At 39.4% G+C, this 23,103-nt stretch overlaps 1 protein-coding gene across 5 annotated transcripts in view; it reads left to right on the top strand.

Moving 5' to 3' along the window:
- Nucleotides 1-23,103, top strand: part of ELAPOR2 (endosome-lysosome associated apoptosis and autophagy regulator family member 2) — a 117,798-nt gene that overhangs the window by 9,653 nt on the left and 85,042 nt on the right. For 2 of the 5 annotated variants that reach the window (XM_058678264.1, XM_058678266.1), the window contains exon 2: nucleotides 4,272-4,498. The exons of the other annotated variants lie outside the window; for them this stretch is intronic. The gene's annotated coding sequence lies outside the window, so the exon portion shown is untranslated. The remainder of the gene's footprint in view (nucleotides 1-4,271; nucleotides 4,499-23,103) is intronic. 5 annotated transcript variants of the gene reach the window in all.

The following is a 23,103-nucleotide window of genomic DNA, read 5'->3' as shown; positions in this document are numbered from 1 at the left end:
TTTAATGTTTTAAAAATGAATGTTTGATACGTAGTTCATTATTTCATTCCTGTAATATATTAAGCCTTTCATATGTCTAGCAGAGGAAAATAATGATGCTAGTACAATGTGACTGGAAATTCTGGGGCTTGAATTAAAATGCTTTGTATTAAGAGTGTTTTTGAAATTTCAAGCTAGTACTACTATAATCTTTTCTTTCTCATTGGCCATTCATATGTGGGTTTTTTGGGGGGTTCAATTAGCAATTCCTAACTTCATACCATTTGTTTGTCTCATGAAATCTCACTCTACAAGGAGGAGAGGGGATGGACTTGGCAGCCATTAAGAGATCTGTTTTGTGACTCGGATATATCCCAGCCTATCATGACTTGTAGGTTTTTGGTGTGGTGAATGAACTTCCAGAGACATAGGGAATTCAAGAGGTGACAAAGAGGAGAAGGAAGAGGCTATGGAGAAACATAAAACAGAATGCCTTCAGTCTCGGATGAGTCTTGGTGTGCTCTCTTAGCAACGATTGCATGTGCTGTGTGCAGTGCAGAGGCGTCTTGGGAGCCATGACCCATCAGAGGTCGTTGACGCCATCAGTGTTGATAGATGGCCTGAGTTCTGAGCACCCTGTGAGAGCAGCAGGCTGAGCAATGTGCTGAGTGAAATACCAGCCCTTCAGAAGCAAGCTGGAGAGAGTGAGAAAGCTGCATTTAAGGGCGAAGCTAGGACGGCATCCCTGGAGGAGACCGGATGAATAGAAACTGCATTGAGGTTGAGGGCAAAGACACTAGTAACTCTGGAGTATGATATGCGCACAGTGCTCCCCACGTGTAGCAAGGCGCTTGGATTGTTGTATTCTTACAGACAAGATGTGGGAACAGGTGACAAAGGAAGATATACTGGTCAGACTCTTGACTATTGGAAGTGGCAAGAAGGTCTCCAGTGTGATACCTTTCGGTGTAGTGTCTCATCCCTGTCCTTTTGCTGTGGCACAGTTATCGTTTAATACAGCACTTTGGTTTTGAGAAGGCATGATCAGACTTTGTGAAGTCAGAGAGCTGGGAAGGATGCCTAGTGAGCTGGAAAGCAGAATTGGGATACAAGATGATTCTGAAAGGTTAGAATAACAGGCAAACAAAGTGGTTTAAATGTAGACTGTTCTTTTTGGTTCTGAAAATTATTCAAGTGGAGGGCAGAAAAGTTGTACATAAAAGGACTTTTGAAGCTGTGCATGTCACATGACTGCTAAAGGAAATGATGTAGGGTCTTCGGTTCCATAAATATGAGCATACTGCTTGATTCTTGGGAGGTAGACATTTATCTCTTTAATTCACCTTGGGTGTGACATTTGAAGGAGGGATCAGTCTGGAATGGCATGGTCGTGGAGCATGAGTTAGGAAGATGAATTCTTTGGAAAGAATATCACATGAGGGCTAGTAAAGGAAGGAGACGTGTTTTTTTTCCACAAGACTTTGTAGGGGGAGTCCAATAGTGAGCTTAAAACACTGTAAAGTCAGTCAGGTGTAAGAGACCCTGAGGTTTGTGTTAGTAAGTGGTAGGGGGCATAGTGCATGATGAGGTCGACAGGGTCACGACCTGCTTTGTTGCACCCTGAACATCTCAGAGCTCCTGCTGGGTGTGGGTTCCACCTGTGGAATGGAGGAGTGCCCATGGTACCACAGCAGGTTTGAGGGAAAGTTCAAGGTTATATGTGTAGTACTGTTTCAGGCACAGATCTTCGCCCTTGGTGCTTTAGTCTCACGCCATTTCTTTCTCACGCTGTCAGTTTTACTTTATTCCAAGATTGCTGTAATATAAACACACAACAAGGGCCCTTGGTGTTTTATGTAACATGCTAAAATTGAGAACAGAAAGAAATAGCCATTTGAAATGTAAGGTTCATGAAGACTTCTGTTGCATAGTTCTCGGGCATCCAAATAATCCATGCTAGGAAAGAGCTTGGATCAGAATAGTGAGCTTGGTCCTAATGTTTTCCAAGCGAATTGTGAACCAGGCTGTATTCCTAGAACCTCTATTCTTAACCTGCAGACTGCGCTGCCTCTATTGTATCTATCAAATATCCTTTGTATATGTCTCATTACAAATCTACCATATGATTATGAAATGGGGATATTATACTTAATGTAGCCTGGTAATTTTATTTTTGCTTTAATAGTATGCTGTGAACTTATCATCATAATTTTGAATCAGCAAAAATTTCATTAGTGCTTGATAAATCTGTGTTCTCTGAATATCGAGTTTAGGCAAATAGCAGTGTCAAAACTCCATAACTCATTCCTTGTTGAATTGTTTTCTTAAAAAAAAGGTTCTTTTTTAAAAAGATGAATTTATTTATTTATTTATTTGAAAGAGTTACTGAGAGGAAGGTGCAGAAACAGACAGAAGTCTCCACCCCCGGGTGAGTCCCTCTGTGGCAGTAACCCACAGGGTCCAGCCAGGCTGTAGCAGGAGCTTCCTCTGCGTCTCCCATGTGCTTGGCAGGGGTCCAAGGATTTGCACCATTTCTGCTGCCTTCCCAGGCCGTTAGCAGGGAGCTGGACCGAAGGTAGAGCAGTGCAGGCACAAGCCAGCACCCATGTAGGATGGCAGCATTGCAGGTGGCAGATTTCCTCAGTATAGCACAATGCTGACCTCCTTTTCTGTGGGTCTGTTATGTCACACACACACTCATACTCATGAATATATGTACATATATATATATATATAATAGCATATATATTGAAATGTTTTATGCAGGATGAATGTGCACAAATGTAAAATATAGACTATATAATGTTATATGTAATGTGCTATATGTACACATGAACATTTGAGTTTTAGGGCTGCTTTTTATATTGTAGATATTTTGTGTCAAGATGGCATTCAGACTTTTATTTTGTGGGCTTATATATTGTTCTTTCATTCAAAGATTTCCCAATAGTTTCCACCCATTTATTCTTCTAGTTTAACTTCAGAATAATTTTTGCAGAGTTTCAAAGTGTCTCTTGGATCCTGTTAAGTATGTTTATTTATTTGGAAAAAAAAGTCCTCATCTTTACAGTATTTGGTTCACAATGAAAGACGTAATCTGTTTCAGCATTTTTGCATTGTTCACTAGCACAGTCTGTGTATGTCTGTTTTATGTGGCGATCTTTTATTTGATTGGTCCTTGACATGGTGCAAAACAGTTCCTTTAGGGAAGTTAATTGTATGTCTGTTGTCTTACAGAGCTGTCTTATTTATTCTAACATTTTTTCAGTTGTCTGTGATTTTCTTGATAACAAGTAACATTGAGCGAACATTGAGTGTGAATTGCTCATGTTCATCGCAGCCCTACCAGTAATCCCCATTTCTGCTTTTAGAGATGAGGAGGCTGAGGTGCAAATGCAGTTAGTAAGTTGCAAAAGATGACAAAGCTGGTGTGCTGCAGAGCTGGGGTGCATTCGCCTGCAGGCCCCTCGCTTGGCCCTGAGCCCACCTCTCTCGGTCTGTGCATCATCATGCTCTGGTGGGTCATCATGCTCCACAGCTGACCCTTACGGGCCATGAGGTGCACCAGGCAGCTCCTTTTTTTTGTTCAGGAGGCACTCGTTTTCCGCTGGTTTCATGTTCTCAGAGATCTTTCATCTCCTGTACTGTAGCTGTCCCCTCCACGTTCTACAAGGAGAGGCTTGTCCTGTGGTTTACCCACGCACGGGTAAGCAGGTGCCTGGGGAGTTGTCCTTCTGGCCTGAGGATAGGAGGGGGGCTGTGCAGAGTGGCTAGCCCAGTCTCTGTCATCTGGCAAACTCTTCCCAAGCTCTGTGAAGGGCTGAGGGATCCAACTCTGGCTGCATCCAATTCTACCAGGAGGATTTGTTGTCAACAAGCCGAGCTGGCTGTGGTTCTTGTACTGTATACACACAAAACAGGTACTGGACCTAGGGCTGTGTTCATACGGTTTTGAGACTAAAGAGTATAGATGAAGAGTGGGGGAGTGAAGACATCTTAAACTAGAAGCTGGAAAACTTCAAAAATAAAGGACCAAGCTGTGCTGCTGAGAAAACAATAAGTAGCAAAGTTGTCTTTAGAATAGAAATTGATGGGCCATAATTCTGCCTTTTCTCCTCTTGTTTTTTTTTTTTTTTTGGCCTCTTTAGCATTTTTTCAAGACTTACTCAGTTGTGTAACCCAGGTGTTATTGTAAAATGTTTAGGCATATTAACCCATTTACTAACAGTTACTTGTTATTAATCCATTCATTGTGCATATCTGGATGATAGTTTTTTTTTTTTCTGCCTGAGGTTTCTTTTTTTCGTGAAATTTTCTCAAAATTGCCTGCAGTGCAGTGCACTGTTTCTATCTGATGCACACCTTGGTCACATGTGACGTCTGTGTGCACCCAAAGAAGCTGTCGTCATGATGGAGTTCCCTGCTGCCTTTGTGGTCCAGCCCTTTCTCAGCACCCCAGAGAGTCAGCAGCAGCTGCTTTTTGCCACTCTAGATTCCATTGCATTTTCAAGCATTTCAGGTAAATATAATCTGGTAGGATGTATCTTTGGAGGGGGCCGGAATTTTCTCATTTAATGTAATACTTTTGAGATCGATTCACGTTGTGTAGTGTACACCAGGTACAATTTGTTGTTTCATATGCCTATTTTAATATGCATGTTTTAATATTATTGCTTGACTTGTTTTTTGCAATCAAGTGTTTTATTAGAAACAAATACAGAAAAAGAGACAGACTGGTATGCAAATGGAGAGAGAGAAAGTGAGAGCTCCTGTTCACTGGTTCATTCCTCATATGCCAACCTTGGCTTGTGCGATGCTGAACTGAAGTGGGGATATTCTTAAACTCTGATATGATAATATAACCTGTGGATATTTGGAATTAATTAGCAAGTACTACAAATGGTTGTTTATAAAGTTCAGCAGCCATCTAAAAGGGAAGTATAAGTGTTACGGCACCGTTGGCATTTTGAGATATCCTGGAGGTGACTTTCTGCTCAGCATTTAGCACTGTTTAGTGCTATCTTGATTTTTGAAGAGGTCATCATTAAGTTAGTGTATTATGTATGCATGTTGCTACAACTGTTTCTGGTTTCATGCCTGTCTGCCTGCCTGCTTATAGAACATTTCATTGTCATTAGCGAAGGCATGTGTTTCAGTGCAAGTGACAAAGGTAGCACTTATTCATGTGTAGAGAGCCTAAAATGAGGACATTGTTTAGTTCATGTAATAAGTATTTGCATACACATAAAGGTAGCAACCTTTGTGTGCAGTTGTGCAAATATATTCATTAATCATTGACATTATAATTCTGTATATCATAGATCCAGCAAAATGACAGGGTTTAGTTATATATTCTCTCTCCCTCTTATGGTAGGAGCTAGGAGTTTAGTTGGCCAACATGTTTACATTTATAAAGAAGAGAGTTCTTTGAGACTTCAATGGTGGTTCTGCAATTTTTGCAAACCCTCATGCTTGTGCTCCAGGAAGACTTGCTTTGTGGCCATTTAGGAGTCCTCCTTCTCCAGGCCCTCCTCCTGCGGCAGTGGGTGATGGCCTTGACCAGGTGGGAGGAACAACTGTGACTCACTGTCATTGAAGTGAATTCTACTTCTCAACCACAGTTGCAGAGGAAAGCAGCCTAGTTCCTCTCCTAACCTTTTCAGTGAGCGTTTATTTTTTCTGAGCTTTGCTTTAAAATCAGACTCTTCATTGCTTTAGTTCTGTACACTTTACAGCTCACTTAAATCTGGCTTTTCTCCTGTTTTCCTAAATCTCTTGTTATGGTTGGTAATTATCTAATTACCAGCAGAGTCTTTCCTCCTCATCCCACTCTGTGAGCTGCTTCCAGGATGCTCCTCTCTCACTTTCTCTGCATTTGGATGACTCATTATTGCTCTAGCTGTCTTCTCTAAATGTGAGCTTTCCCAGGTTTTGGTGATCTTTTGTTTGCAAGGTATTTTTCCTCTCTCAGTGATCTCATCCATATTTTCTTAGTATTAATTTGTATTTTTCTGTATCTGGAAATTTGTATATATATATATGTACACATAATTTACAATTTGAAGAATTTGTAGAAGCAAAAGATGATAAAAATCACCTGCAGACCACCTGTGGCAAACTAGCATTAGCATTAACATTTTCATCTCGCTGCTTTTTTTTAAAAAATCTACAACATTTATTCTAGTGAGTGCTTCTCAACCTGTTTGCACATTAGAACCATAGACTAGTTTATTTCTATCTTAGGATTCTCTGATAACAGGGTTAATGAACCAGATTCTCATATGTGCTGTGCTTAAGAATAATTTGTCTAATGGCTATTTTTCAAAATGCCGTGCAGCGCTTGCCATATGCAGGTCATGTAGTGGTCGTTTGTTTCTTCACTAGTTATTTATTCATCCCTCTTTTGTAGTTGTATCTGACCTAAAACACCAGGGTTTTATTCAAGAGCAAAAACAGTGAGTTCCTGTTTTTAGGGAAGAAGGAGACAGACATTATCCAAATATGTGACTGACAGTGATAAATCTAGGAAGAAAAATAAGGAAAATGAATGACTATCTCAGAAAGCAGGGAGAACTTTTGTAACCATGGCATTTGAATAATAGCTGAGACAAAGAGAGAGGTCAAACTGCAGAAACCTGGGGAAGGAGCTTCCAGGAATGGGGTGTGACAGGTACAAAGGTCCTGAGGTGTGCCTACCCCAGAATGTTCAAAGAAGAGTGACTGACTGTCGCTTGAGTGCTGTGAGTGAGGGGAAATGGTAGGAGAGCGAGAAAGAATGTCATATGTACCTTCTGTTCACATTGGTTTGCTTGCCAAATGCCTGCAACAGCCAGGGCTGGACCAAGTGGAAGCCAAGAGGCTAGAACTCAGTCTTAGTCTTGGTGTGAGGGACCAGCACCTGCTGCCTTCCACATTAGCACATTAGTAGGAAGCTGGATTAGAAGCAGAGTAGCTGGGACTTGAAGTGGCCTTCTGCTATGGGATGCAGGCATCTCAAGCAGTGGCTGGGTATGCTGTATCACAATGCTCTGTGCTGAATGACTTGAATTTGGTTACTTTTAAAGAACTTTTCACCATTCTAAGGGCCTAAGGGTTAGCATGTCAAAATAAAATTTTTGTAGGGACACAATTTAATTCATGATTCCTTTGCTGCCTCATAGGCTTATTTCTGAAGTTTTATTCAATTACACTTAATTTTTTTTTATGCTGGGTGATAATTAGGCATTACTGGTTAGTGTCTAGTCTGGTGACATTAGGAGGCATTTTAAATTATTTACAGTGGGAGATGGGAATCTGGATATAAGATGAATACTTGTTGAATTGGAAAAGAACTGCCCTTTTGTAAAAGAATCACCCGGTGAGTTAAGAAGTGGGTCCTCCATCCTTTTTGTGAGCATGAGGTCAGCTTTTTCTTAGACTTCTCATTCAATTTCATGCTTAACAAAGCAAAACCATGGTGGTTACTGGAGCCTGAGAGTGGTTCAAGGGGTTGAGGTCTGCAGGAAGGATGGCTAATTGGTATAGAGGGGTAGTTGAACAGCAGCATGGTCTTTGACACAATAGGATGATTATGGTGGGCAACAGTTATCGACATTTTAGAGTCGATAGCTGGAAGGATTTTGAATGTTCCTATCCCAAAGAAATGATAACTATCTGAAGTGATGGGAATGTCACTCAAATGGGATCATTATATATTATACACATGTATTGAAATGCCACAGTAAACACTGGATCATACATAGTTATCTTCTGAAAGCCAAAATATTTATTCAGAAATAAAACAGAAGAGCCAGCTAGAAAATACGTGGAAACTTTCTCTATTTTGGACAGTACAGGCAATTTTTTTTTTCCTGGGGAAAATCCTACATGAAATGTATGTGCTGTGTCCCTGGTCTTCTCATGTGGCAGTATAGCCTAGAACAAAATATGGCTTCTTAGTTTATCACCCTTATTATTGAAAGATAATAGGTTTGCTATATGATTTTTGTTATTGTGTTGCAAGAAGTGTTGTACAAGTTGTCTTATATTTACATTAAGGTATATGATCTGAAGAATTGCTTCCAGCTAATTTCAGCATGTCCTATTCTCTCCAACACTGGGCTGTAGTTGCAATATATGCCATTAAGAATGTAGCCTCCTAAACCAGTTTGTGACTGTAATGGGCTTCGTTTAGAAACCATAAAATGCCGATCGTAACTAATGATCGGAGACATCAGCACATGAACCCATTAGTTCCAAGTTCTCTAAGAGGATATAAATTCAATTATGGAGCAGAAAAGTTTTTTTTTCCCCTGGGCTTACTACACCTTACAGTCTTAAAGCAGAATGTAATACAATACCTATAATGTTTTTATTGGGATATTCTTTGAATTTTCTTCTGGCCTGGGATTCTAACATTTAGCTAAGTCTTAGAAGAATCAATGAATGAATCTCTTTGGAAAGGCTTGGTTTTATAACTGTATACTTGTTTAAGCCCATTGTTAGTGCTTTCACGTTGTTTTAATTGAGCCCAGTTACAAATGGGCTCAGCAATGTTGAGATTGAAATCTCCAGAGTAAAACTGCGGCAAGCACATGCTCCATGGGGGTTGTTGAGACAGTGGCTGTACTGAAGCAGATGGTGTTGGTGACGGACCCTTGTCCCCACCGCATTGATGGCCATGGCTCGCTGAAGTGTGCTTGGTCTTCTGCATTTGTGAGCTCTCAGCCCTGCCAGCTCCTCCCTCACCTTTTCACGTGGAGTGTTTTCTCAGGAGCTGTTGTGATGGAAACACCAAGAGCATATGGAAGCAGATGGATGCTTAGGTCTTGATTTTATGCTTTCGTAGATGGCTTTATTCAAGCAAATATAAGAGAAAATGTTTGTTTAATGGGTTTTGTTTGTATTGTGCCAGCTGCTGAGTTTTCTGTTTTCTGGCCTGGCCTGTCAGATATGTACCCTTATTTCTATGTGATTTGACAAAAAAAATCCAGCCAGCTTACAGGTTTTTTTTTTCTTCAGGTAATTAAATAGGTTGTGTGTGTGTGTGTGTGTGTATGTGTATGTGTGTGTGTATATATATATATATATATATATATATATATATATAATGTTATGGATTCTTGAAGACTTGTGGTCAAATTTGATTTTGCTTGTAATAAAATGCTTTTACTTTTCTAAAATTATTTGATGTGAGAGCCTTAATGGTTCTTCAATATTGCATAAGGAATTGATCTTAATTTATAACAGCTTGAAAAGCTTATGGTCTCATTTTAATTATTCAAAGAAATAACTTTTTATGAATATGTTAAGGGTGCATGAATTCTTGGAGAGGTGTGTAGTATTTATGCATGTACCATAGTGTGTGGGATGAGCACTGGCTGTGCATTAAGCAATTTTACCATGGAAATGTTCTTGTCGTTAATTGATTGTGTGACCTTGGGTAACTTCCTATTGTACTTGAGATTGTTTCATTTGGAGTAGAAAGAGATTGGTTTAGATCTTTGCTGAATTCATGGTCTTTTTTTTTTTTCTAGTTTTATGTTTTTAGAGAAACAGGAGTAAAGTCTTTGCTTCTTGGTTCTCGACTGAATGGGTATTTTCTCCTGTGGGTAGACTGCACTGACAATGTAGCTTGATAATTTCTAGAAAATAAGTTTTTTCAAGAGAAAACAGGCGTGTTGAATATGGCTGATTGTTGCTTCTCTCCTTTGCTTTACCCCTCTTCTTTCCCTCCTCTTCTTCCCTCTTCCTTTTCCACTACCCTCATTTTTTTTTTTTTAACCAATAGATGACTGGTTCTAAAATTTCCTGTAGTCGAGTCAATTGAAGGCAGACATTTAGCATGAGATACTTAATATTCCCCCAGACGAGTTTTGAGAGCCTTAGGATGTACCCTTTCCTTTTTGGTTTGCAGGGTGTCTGAGATTAAGGAAGACTTAACGTAAATGGCAAATTGCACTGTGACATTTAGCCTGTGATTTTTTTTTTCTCCCCTGTAGGGAAAGACGAAGGATGGTGGTGTGAAGCCAGCTTAGGTGATATTTCCTTTATTTTAATCCTCCTTGGTTTATTCACTAACACATGGCCTTTAGCTGCTCAGGTCTTGTTTTCTGATTTGAAAGTGTTGCTTTTCCACAGGGATGTTTTATAAGATGTATTTCTGAGTAGAGATATATTGCCACACTCTTAGATGGAAAGGTTCAGAATTTTAAAAAGGTCTAAGTGCCTTAACTTAATCTACACATTTTAAAGTATCTTTTAGATACAGTTTTTATTCCTTAGAAGGTCTGTTTAGGTGTAGGGAAGGTGTAGAGAGGTGTAGGGAAGACAATAAAATGCTCAAGCTCATAATGTAGGCCGTGTTCTGAGACCAGCTGGGAGAACTTTGGAAGAAGTGTGGTAAGCAGAGCTACCCCATAATCTATGGATGAGTGTATAAATTACTTTCTAGAGTCAGTAATATTTTTCAGGAGCTTTAAAACACTTATTTCCATCAAGTTTCTGCAAATGCTTCTAGAATTATTGTAATTGTTTAACTGACCAGCAGTATAAATGTAAAGTTGTCCATCATTCAGAAATATTATTAATAAGCAACCCCCCAATTGTTTTTGTTAAATTTTTATTTTGAAATTTTGAATTTTATGGTACAATTTCATATATACACTGGGATTCCCCCCAAATTCCCACCCCTGACAGATTTTCCCCATGAGCAACCCCAAATTTTAATAGATGACTGGTTAAATATATTGTTTCATTTGAGTATTGTGACATGATAACATACTTAATCTATGTGGAAGTGGTCTACAACCTGGTAAGCAGACTATAGAATGTTACGAAAGTACTGGTGTGGGTGTTTATGTGTTTTTATCTGCGAACACATACAACAAATCATGAACTATGGCTGTCCCTTCTTCCCACTTTATACAATGAACTTTGTGATTTTTGTACAGATACCATAAGTTTGCTTAAAGAAAGTAGGACATAACAGTTGTAATAGTTGAAAGGACTGGCTTCATTCTGGCTGGATTTAAATTCCAATTACATTTAGAATATGTGTAATCTTGGGCAAGTCCCCTTTCTTCTCTGTAGAGATAGTCATACTGATTTCATAAAATTATGAGGATTCAACAAGCCCTGATTAAGTATTTTCAGACAACTTTAAGTACTTTATTAATTTTATCTATTTTTGTTTGTATAGTCTATGTATAATCTGTCTATCCATCCATCAATTTATCTATCCATCCACCCATTCATTTATCCATCCATCCATCCATCCATCCATCCATCCATCCATCCATCCATCCATCCAGAGAGACCAGTGAACCTAGATTCCAGATGGAGGAAGTGGTGTAGGAGTATCAAGTGGTGAAACAATATGGGAAACTTTAAAGAGGAATACAATAGTTACTCATTTACTGTTTAAAAAAGTAAAATGAAAAATTATTGAAGTAGAATTTATATAACATGAAATGAACTATTTTGAAGTGACCAGTGCAGTGGCATTTAATAATATATTCTTAATGAATGTTGTGCAACCAACACTTCTGATTCTAAGACATTTCCATCCTTCCGAAGTAAAACTCTGTAGGCGCTATGCAGTTTCACCCCATTCTCCCCACCCCTACCTTCTTCTCTGCTGCCCCTGCTACCTGTGAGTCTTTGGATTTTTTGGGGGGGCATTTCATGTAAATAAAATGTGGCTTTTTTCTATCACTTTTAACGGAATGTTTTGGGGGTTCTTGTGGTAGGTTCAGTCATTCATTCCTTTTTATTTAAATAATACTTATTGTGTGTATCAACCAAGATTTGTTTTTCCTGTTATCCATGAGAAGCACTGGAGATGTTTCTACCTTGTGGCTGTTATAAGTACTGCTGCTATGAATAGATAATTACTTTTGTTAGATTCTTCTGGGAGCAATGTATTTCTTCTAGAAGATATAGAAATAGCCTATGGGACTACATCATAGAATAATAAAAAATAAATTTAAGAAAGAAGATACAGAAATATACATAGTCCCTACTTCACTTGAGTATAGGTTCTCTCAGTCTTTTAAAAGAATGTGTGTGTGTGTGTGTGTGTGTGTGTGCGCGCGCACGTGTGTGTGTGCATGTGTGTGTGTGGTGGCAGGGGGAGTTATAAAAACAAGTAGCTGTGTACCAAATTATACTTTCTTAAAAGGGAAAAAGTGGGACCCTGTAACATATTATCTCATATTCCATTTACCATATCATTTGCTTGAACCTTTTCTGATAAGTTTCTGTCACCTCATGATATTTAGTGAAGCAATTTATTTTCAAAAAAGTCTGTTGATAAAGTTTTGGCTCCTGTTGTTATAAGTAACGCTATGACACTTACTGCCTTATGTAAAATCCTGCTGACATATGTCCTTAGGGCAAGTTCTGTGAGTAGGGTTGAGTTGCCAATGTGTATGCACTTGTATGACATTGGCGCGGATTGTGAAGTTTCTCTGTGGTAATATTACACTTATTTACATTTCTGCAGTTATAGATGATGGTCAGTTTCCCTTTTGCTTGCTCATATGCTTGTATTCATATTAATGTCACTTTCTCAAACATTGTATGTATTTTATATTTTTATTTGTATTCACTTAAAATATTTTATGAAATAGTTTTTCTTTTTCAGTCAAATATTTCATAACTCAGTGATTTTTGTTTTTTTCTTAATCACTGGAAATTTTCTAAAAACATAAGTTTAACATTCTGTTAAGAAAGCTTTTTCATGAGTTGCTATTTGACTTTTCATTTTGCTTGAGGTATTTTGGTTATAGGAAAGTTACAAGTCTTAATTTATTATTTTTGCTTCTTTTGGGTCTGTCTTTGTGATTGTTATACATGTTTGATAATGAGCAAAAAATTCTAGATTTTTCTTGTTATATATTACATGATGCTTATATCAATAAAAGGTACTTGAAAATATTGTGAAAATACAGAATAAAAATTTATTTGAGTGTAAGAAAATCTAAAATGCATGAGTAGTTTTTATCATAATTAACATGTTCCGTGGCCTTTTGGAAGACCCCTCTCCTCGCCATATGTGTGGATTTCAGTTTTTTGCAGCAAAATACCCTTATACTTCATTCCATTTTCCTTGAATGTTTTGAAGAATCCTCTTGTTTATTTTGTTTCATAAGCATTTTTTCTGACTTAGGAAAATACAATTAACTGCGAACCTCCTAAACCAAGAGCTGCCTTTGTGTTTCAGAGACAGTCACATGATCATGGAAGCACAAGGAGGTATCTGGGGTTTAGCTTGGGTGTTTGTGTCCATGAGGCTTGCTGGATTCAGAACACATCCGCACAGTCTTCTGGTGTTTTGTCCGTGTGTAGAGTCTGATAACTTGAAGTGACCTTTGAGGCACTCAGCTCCTCATGCGTCAAAGAAAGATTGAATTTTGTTCATCACACTCCATTTATCGCTATAGGAAACTGAACGGGTTCAGTTTTGGGTGAAATTGTTTTTACCTTTGAAAAAATCATTCCACTGGAACACTTCTTTCTTTGGCATTCCAAATCATTTGTCTTTTTCATATGGAAAAAAAATATTCTTTCATCTTAGGAACCACATGATATGACTTAATGCTAACCTAAGTAAGTCCTTAACATCTTTTTGTTGTATTAACTGTCAGGATTGGAAGTGAGTTTTCTGTTAGTGCACAATAAAGCATCTGTGTACGTCAGGCTGGCAGTGTTAATGATGAGTCTTTATCGCTCGTGTTCATGTTTCACATCCAAATGACCTTTTCCTTTTGGACAAAATAATACAGATTTTCTACAAGAGACAGCAAGGGACATTAACAAGTCATGTTGCTGAGATGATTGCTATTAACACCTTGGTATACGTCCACTCACATGTCCTTTCACATATATGGCAGCCATCCACGCATCGTATGGGAACCGAGTCATAGTATACTTTTTCACATCATGAGCATCTACTGTGTCAGGGGCAAATATGCTCAGTTTGGAATAAATACACATTCGCTGTGTGCATGCAGCAATTCCTGCTTGTTGATCCCTGGGGATACTTACTGCTTTGACAGTTTGCTATAAGCATTGCTATGGTACAGTCTTTGCTTTACTTTAATATTTCTATTCAGACATATCCTTGGATAAGTTTTCCAAGATAGAATATCCCCAATTACTGAATCTTAAGAATCTTTTGAGGCACAAATGAGATCCATATAAGTGGAGACACTTTAGACTTTTCCCATATTTCTTGTATGAAATCAAATACAATTTTTCTCTTTAGTGTAGATATTGTTTATCTTTGTGTTTGTGTAATGATTCCCAACCTTGGAACACATGCGAGAGATTTGAGGAGATAGGAATTTGAAAGATCTTTTTTTCTGAATATGTCTCACCTGTCTGTGTTGGTATTCAAACACGTTTTCAGTTTTTCCATGGATAGTGAAAACCTCCCCTTTTGTAGCTGCCAGGCGAGAGTGTGAAGATTGAAGATAGGTTCCTGTCTCATTTCATTTTTTTTAAATGATTGAAGTATTCCATGAAGTAGATGTACCCATGTTTTACCACTCCTCTTTCGACGGGCATCTGGGTTGTTTCCATGTCTTTACTATTGTAGATTGTGCTGCTGTTAATATAGGATTACAGATCCCTTTCTCACATGCAGATTTCATTTCCTTTGGATATATTCTCAAAAGTGGAATAGCTGAATCATATGGTAGATCAATTTTCTTTTTATTTTATTTAAAGATTTATTTATTTTTATTACAAAGTCAGATATGCAGAGAGGAGGAGAGAGAGAGGAAGATCTTCCATCCTATGATTCACTCCCCAAGTGAGCCGCAACGGCCAGTGCTGCGCCGATCCGAAGCCGGGAACCAGGAACCTCTTCCAGGTCTCCCATGCGGGTGCAGGGTCCCAAAGCTTTGGGCTTTGGGCCATCCTCGACTGCTTTCCCAGGCCACAAGCAGGGAGCTGGATGGGAAGTGGAGCTGCCAGGATTAGAACCGGCGCCCATATGGGATCCCGGGTGTTCAAGGCGAGGACTTTAGCTGCTAGGCCATGCCGCCAGGCCCGTCAGATCAATTTTCATTTGTCTTAGCACACTCCGTACTGACTTTCACAGTGGCTATACTAGCCTGCACTACCGCCAACAGTGGAATAGGGTGCCTTTCTGTCCACATCCAGGCCAACAGCAGGTGTTGTTATATTTCCTAATGTAGTCCAGTCTCACTGGAGTTAGGTGGAATATATAAATATATATTTGCATTTATATTTGTTGCATTTGCATATATATGTTTGCATTTCTGTTATAGCTAGGAAGACTGAGTATTTTTTTTAAATGTCTATTAATGATTTGAATTTGTTCTTTTGAAAAATATCTGTTCATTTCCTTTGCCCTTTTCTTCACAGGACTGTTTGTTTTGCTTCAGTTGAGTTTCTGAAGTTCTTTGTAAATCCTGGATTTTAGTCATCTGCCTGTTGTTAGTGTGCAGTTTTCTCCCCATTGTGTTGGTTGCTTCTTCATTTGATCTTTTGCTTTGTTGTACAGCAACTTCATAGTTTGATGCATTCTCATTTGTTTATTTTTGTTTTGACTGACAATGCTTGTGGTGATTTTTCTAAAGAGTCTTTCCCCATTCCTGTATCTTGGAGAGTGCTTCCTGTATTTTCCTCTAGTAGTTTGATGGATTCTGGGTGCAGACTAAGGTCCTTGAGCTCTTTGGAGCTTCTTTTTGTGTAAGGTGAGAGTTGGAGCTCTTGGTTTTTACTTCTACAGGCTGTTATCCAGTTGTGCCAGCAGCATTTGTTGAAGAGACCAAACTTCTTCCCTGGGTTGTTTTAAGAAGGTTTTAACTGAGTTAAACCCAAACTTTAGTATGAAGGTCGGTGAGGAGCTTGAGTATATTATGTTTATGTCAGTCGTCTCCCTTTAGGCTTAAAGGCCTTTGTTTTGTTAACGTTTTGTTTTTTGTAATGATTCAGAATGGCAGTACTTTTGTTGCCATGAGATAAGTGGGGATGATTATGGAAACTTTGACTAATATCTTCAGCTTAGTTTGCTTCCAGAGAAATTGAATATAAAAATCATGTCCTGAAGAAGCCTTGTGTTGGTCAGCTATGCCTCTGTCCTCCTTCTAGGTACATTCTCTTTGTAATGTTAGAGTGGGTCATGGCAGAGCTGAAGAGGACAGCCACCAGCTACTTCTTTGTGTCGTGTTTGATGGCACTCTTACCATAAACTCTTTCACAGTACATTTTCTAGAGAACTTTCTAGTCATTAAATTTCTTGGAGTTAAGTCACAGACCTTAATTGCTGGGCTCTTCAGCAGTGACAGCCTATCTGAATTTCCTTTTCTTCTAAATAGCAGATTTGAAGCTACCTGCTCCCCAAAAATCCACTGCAGGTACGACTTCCGTTGTGCTTTGTGATTTGCAGTTGGAATGTCCTTTTTGAGCCTTGCTGACCTCAGGTTTATTTCCCATCAGAATCTATTGCATTGCCGTATCTACTCAGAGTATTAAACTTGTTCTGATAAAGGATGGCTAGCTCAGGTTAGAGAGATGTAGTTGCATGAAAGCTTAACTTTGGCATGTAGGAAAGGTAGATGTAGACTGTTTAAATATTATAGCCACTAGCCACATGTTTCTACTCACCACTCGAAGTGCAGCCAGTTGGTTGAGGTTTGCTGCACATGTAAAATATATATGAGGTTTAGCACAAATGGTTTCTCAATAGTACTTTCATATGATTTCATGTTCAGTTAATGAAAGGTTAAAATATATTCTCAAAATTATTTTTTTCTTGTTTCTTTTTACTAACTTAATGTGGCCGCAACGAAATTTAAAATGACATGTGATTTGCCATTATAGCTTATGTTTCTCTAGACATGCTACACATATACACAGAGCTCGTGTGGCTGTTATGTTGTATATTTAACATGTGCAGTGCTTGTCTGTGGCTGCCTTCTCCGCTTTGCTTCAGCTCGGAAGTACACCTATGTTGTTCTGTTTGCTGGAGAACCATGAAGAGTTTACTCAGTGTTCAACTCCTTGCTGACCAACTAGCTGTGCTTCTCACTGAAGGTGGTTGTTATGTATTTCTACATAAGCTCCCAAGATACCAAATTAGTAAAAGTAGAGTAAAAAGCAGACAAGGTTAAACCAGTTGAATAATTGGAGGATGCACTGAACCTCAGAAAATGTGCTGAGGATATTTTTTCACTAAAAAAAAATAGAGTTTAAAATAAACATCTGCAGTCCTTGCTGAATTTTGGTTTATCTTTGAATTTTGTTTCTGTCAGTAAGACCTGAATATTAACAGGATGTTCAGCAGGATTGAGAATTCTAAAAAAGCCTGGTGCCTTTTCCAGGGGTACAGAAGGGAACTCACCCCAGGACAAGCTCCGTCCTGTTGCCTTGATTTGCGCTCTGTTGTTGACCTGGGCTGGGTCAGCGCTCTGTGTCTTGTCACCAAATAAGGATGAGGCGCTGCAGCTGAGGTGGTTGTCGCTTATTTGCCCTGTGTGACAGCCTGGAAGGGCACAGGGTCAAACTAAGAAAAGAGCAACCTAGAAATGTTGTATGTATCGGTTTTTAACAGTTTGATTTAGTAACTTGATTTTTTTTTTTTTTTTGGTGCTCCTTCCCTATTATTTACCTCCCCTGTCCCCTTTTCAGGAATGTTTGTTCTGTCCGTTTGTTTTTTAAGGAGGACTGGGTAACTACATCTGTTAGGTTAGAAAGTTTATGTTCATTTTTTTCATTAATAAAAAAGTCTTAGTTGTGAATTACAGGATAATCTTTATTAAAGTATTACTGATACACAACATGTGAATGTATTTAGAAGGAGCATGTTTGTCCTACCAGCTAAGACATCTGCTTGAGATACTCACCTGCCATATTGAAGTGCCTGGTTCCATTCTTAACTCAGCTCCCAATTCCAACTCCCTGCTTTAAAAAAATATTTCTCCAGGATTTTATTTAAGTCCGCCAGGATTTTATACCAAAAAATTTTACATTTTTCCTTCTTAGTAAGTAATTTGTATAATGTCCTGGTCCACTAAAAGCTAGTAGACCTTTTGGACCCACTATTGCTTAACAAATTTTAAGTACTCAAACTTTTTCTAAGTTTATGAATCAGTGAGTTTGATAGGATCTCTGTCTTCAAGATTATTTTAAGTTCAGTGTGAAACTTCAACTCCTGCTAATTTTAGCAATCACTAATGATTTCTGATTTCATCATTCCTTCTGATCAAAGGATTGCTTTTGCTTCTTCCTTTGTATCAGTGTGAACTAAAGGATTCTTATTTTAGTCAATGATTTTCTTTATTTTGGTGCACAAATTGGCTCAGTTGTAGGCAATGGAAACTCCTTTGTGTTTACCACTGAATTATTTGTGTCTTTTTTATGTATTCTTTTGGCATTTTCTTAATTTCTTTTTTAAAAGATTTCTTATTTACTTTTATTGGAAAAACAGATCAGATTTATGGAGAAAAGGAGAGACAGAGAAAAAGATCTTCTATCTGATGGTTCACTCCTCAAATGAGTGCAAAGGCCACAACTGCGCCAGGATCCTTAGCCAGGAGATTTTTCCCGGTCTCCCATGTGGGTGCAGAATCCCAAGGCTTTGGGCTGTCCTTGACTGTATTCCCAGACCACACACTGGGAGCTGGAAGGGAAGTAGAGCAGCCAGGACATAAACCAGTATCCATATGGGATCCTGGTGCTTACAAGGTGAGGATTTAGCCATTAAGCCATTGCACTGGACCCAATTTTCTTAATTTCTTGCAACAAATGTTTTAGGATCATTGCACACTTTTTCTGCCTTGACCCTCGAACTGACATTTTTCTCCAAGGGGCCTGAATTCCTTTAGCAAAGGAGAATATTGAGAACTAGATCTTAGAGCGTTATTTTCCCTCTAGATATTCTTAGTAGATGAAGTTACAAAATGTTTGTTTGAGAATATATTTGGATGTAAATATGAATGTGTACATATATCCTCTGTATCTACTTATTTTAGAAATTACAGGTTTGAACTGAAACTTCAATTTCAGTTGAATAGCAGTGAGTTCCTTCATGTCTTTTTCCTTTCTATATTTTTTCCTTTCTATATTTTCCCCTACATTAAAAAAAAACCTGATTTCAATTATACTCATTTATGTATACATATACATGTGTGTATATATAGAATTTTCTGAAATCTCATTTGCTCAAATCTGGGATGCACAGAATATAGTCTCAGAATTGCTAGCCCAAACCACTGGAAAAGCAAATTTCTACTAACTACAGTTCTGTGTTGATGCTTTTGAAGTTCAGCTGTAGATAAAACCAAATGCACAAATCCCATCTTGATCTTTATACAAATGAAAGTATGCAATTTAAGTTTTATTTATGTGCACATATTTTTGTGTGTGTGTTTAGTTTTTTCATTTAGCATTTTTGTTTTTGAGATTCATCTGCATTTTTTAATATCAACACTTTCTTTTTATTGCCGAATGGTATTCTCTTATATAACTGTACCCCAATTTATTTACCTGTTTTTCTATGGGTGGGTATTTGGGTCATTTCCATTTCTTGACTATTATTAAAGCAAGTGACTAGGAATATTTTTGTACAACTCTTGTTTGTATACATGTGGATAAAATCTTAAGAGTACATTGGCTGAATCATTGAGCAGGTATTCATTGTACTGCATAAGAGCTTGCTCTAGTGGGCATTTGGCCAGCGATTGTATAAATTTGTCTTTGATTTTCATTGAGCTATTACTGTATATTTTGAGCAGCTGTCACAAAGCCGTACACTCCACTGTTAATGCATCATGGATTTGGCCACCCTGTTCGTGAAATGCCAGGATCAATTGGAGTTTGCTTTTACTATGAGGCGAAATGCATCATTGGTGTTTAGCACATATAGCATGATTCTTTCACCAATGTCCCCACAAATAGAGAAAATCTACAGGAGTCCTTTTTTATTTTTAAATCCTGTTTTGGAGATACAGTCTTTAATGTGATAAACCAAACTTTCATTATTATTAAAATGTCATGTGCTGAGATGCTTGCAGTAAGTGCAAGTGGCATGGTTTTGTTTTATTTTGCTCCTTTATTCAGTGTTTATGTGTTGAGTTTCTGTTATAAACCGCCTCACTGTCAGGTCACAGTGTGAATGGCAGTTAACTTTTGGTGATCACATTTTGCAAACCATTGCTAATCTTTTAGTGCACAGATATGGCTAAAATTTGCCAGAAGGGTACCCTTTCGTGTGTAGATAGATTGAAATTTGCCATATGGTATCTGCACTGAACCCACAGATATGCACACTCATACATTTCTTGGAAGAATTAGCGAGTTGCCTTGGAAATGCCATTACTAATAGCTCTGGGCTATCATAGAGAGGTCAAAGCTCTCTTACTGCTCATTATATGGGATTCATTTTTTCCAAGGTTAGCAGTTTTCTTCCTGGTCCAACATGTGTTTTTTTGGAAGAGGATATTGCAGTCTGTGTCTTGTTTTGCTGTTTTCTTGTTTTCCTGCACAGCAGTTTAGAATGTTGATGCAGCCACCACCTTTTGTGGTATGGGCACTCTGTGTATAATTAAGAGCGCAGGAAATGGTGTGCCTTCGCTTGCCCATCAGCATATGTCTAAGTGTTAGAGAAAAATTAGCTGGGCGGCTGTTGTTATCTCTAAGTCACCACAGCTGTGCAAGAGTCATGGCCGGTGACAGGCTAGGCCAGCTCGAGGCTCCCACAAAGAATGGCTTTCGGCAGCAACTTGGTACGTTGACTTGTCACAATGTTCAGTGTGCTGTGGGCCCTGCCTGTGGCTGGCAAGGAACAGCATCACATTCAGAACATGGACGTGTATTGAATTCACGTTAGCTTCTGCATAAGGCAAAGGGATGCACATAATGAAATAAGTTAACGTGTGTAGAAACAGTGATTTTTGTTTCAGACTGGGGCATAGAGGCCGGGTGTGTTCTCTGCTCTGGTGTTTGGGGGCTGATCTGTAGCCTGTAGCTATTTCGCCTTCATTTAACAGCCAGTACATTTTCCTTTGTTGCCCCAACCATCAGGAAAGAGAGGCATCTGTTGTCATATCCATTCTTTATCTGTGAGAAACAGTTTTCCTTAATTATCTTCTCTGCTGCTTGAGGCCTGTCCTGGCTCTCCGTTTTGAAAGGATAATAGGACTGTATGCTGTTAATATGTTTTAATTAGTGAGCTCCTGGCTCGGCCAGCACCTCGCTTAGCTTTTCAGATGGCTTTGTAGATCAAGACCTCTACAGCAAAATCCAGAAGCCACAGGGGCTCTGCACACTCTCTTAGAACCCCAATCCACTCCAGCTGCTGAGCCAAGTGCCTGGATTTTCAGCACCATGATGCCTGTCTGACTGTCAGTGACAGAGACCTGCTTTCTGGTTGCCTCATGTACGTCCTTTGCGTTGTACTTGGGCCAGCTTTGGAGACAGCACAGCACAGCACAGCACAGCACAGCTCACATCCTGGGGAAGGCTTTGTTCTCACAGTGCTGGCTCTATCTTTTTTTTCCCTTTTTAAAAAAAATTTTATTATTTTTTCCCATTAATTACAATGTATTACGCGACACAATTTCATAGGTACTGGGATTCTCCCCCCTTCATCCCAACCCCCCCCCCCCCACCGGTTGATTCCTCCATTCTGATGCATAGCCACAGCTCAAGTTCCGCTGGGATTCCCTCATTGCAAGCATATACCATACATAGAGTCCAGCATCTCATTGTCCAAATTCAACGACCTCTTAGGTATACCCTCTCTGGTCCGAAGGCAGAGCCAGCAGAGTGTCATCCCGATCAACTAGAAGCTCCAACATATCATCAGCAACAATCCAGGTATGATGAGGCTGGTGCAGAGTCCACTGACTGATATAGACCATCATAGCGTCTCCCCTTGTCCAGTATTTCGCTGCCAACATATAACTGAGGTGGTTGATTGATCTATTTCATCTTCCGTCTTTTCTTGGTTAATGTTCTGATTCCTCCATTATGATTAAGGGAGTTCCCAAAGAAACTTTGAGGTGTTCCCAGACCAGGTTTCTACATGTACTAGTAAGCACAGTGCCTGCCACAATCCATCACCCCGATCAGCTGGTGGTTGCAAGTGCTGGGCCAGTTCTATTCTCAGCCCCGACCTCCACTGGAACCAATTAGTACTGCAGCCCATCCTGGTTCTGGCCATCACACTCATCCTTCACTTAAACCAGTGGGAGGTGTGCTGGTTGGGTGCTGCATTCCTAACCGGCACAGGCAACCTTGCCTTGGCATTTTGTATTGTATACTTTTTTTTTTTTATCGCAACCGAACCTGACCAGACCCCGGCACAGCTCCAGCGCACAGACTTGCCGGTGGATAACGCGAGCTAACTCAGCCTGGTCCGTCCCCAACCTGAGCCAATGTATGCAAGTGGGTTACTTTCCAACGCCTCTTCTGGGTTGTTTACCTCCTTGCTTCCTGCGTTTATTTGTAGGGTCAGTGTCCTGTCAGAGGAACTGTTCAAGTTCCTCCATCAGACCCCTTCCTGGTGTCAGGCTTCACGCATACCAAGTGCTGGCTCTATCTTAATGCAAAGTTTAAAGTACCAAACGGGGAGTTCTAAGTTTAGGTCGCTTGAGAAATATTGAGGCTCTGGAGAGCTGCAGGGTGTGGTGTCAGAGCTCTAGGATGTAATCAAAGCCGCCCATTGCTGGTCCCACATGTGAGGGACTTGGGGAGGGTGTGGGTTCTGCTGGTACCTTCAGTTGCAGCCTGTGTTCACTTTAGCAAAAATGCAAGGCAGAGCCTTCGAAGCATCCTGTATTTTTACCTTTTCTTTGCACCTAAACCAGGTGGTTCATCTCTTTTGGCATACTAATGTGTTTTTTCAATCTTTGGTTGTCAACATGCCTTCATTTATCTCTCTTGATCCTGTGAGACATGCCAGGCACACAGCATTGTTTTTAGAGGAGCATAACCCCAGTCTTTGTGAGATTTGGTGGCTGGTCCACCTTGGCCACCCTGCTCCCATGGGCCACAGTTAGGGATAAGAACCTTTGTTTCTAACTGTGTATACAGAAGGGATCACATGATGATACCTACTGTGACTAAGAGATGCCTTTCACAAGCCCGCTTTGTCTGGAGGTGGCTCAC

Source organism: Ochotona princeps, chromosome 20 (assembly GCF_030435755.1).
Source record: "Ochotona princeps isolate mOchPri1 chromosome 20, mOchPri1.hap1, whole genome shotgun sequence".
In the NCBI taxonomy this organism is placed as follows: Eukaryota; Metazoa; Chordata; class Mammalia; order Lagomorpha; family Ochotonidae; genus Ochotona; species Ochotona princeps.
The sequence above is the reverse complement of the archived record's forward strand: the minus strand, read 5'-3'. Positions and strand labels throughout refer to the sequence as shown.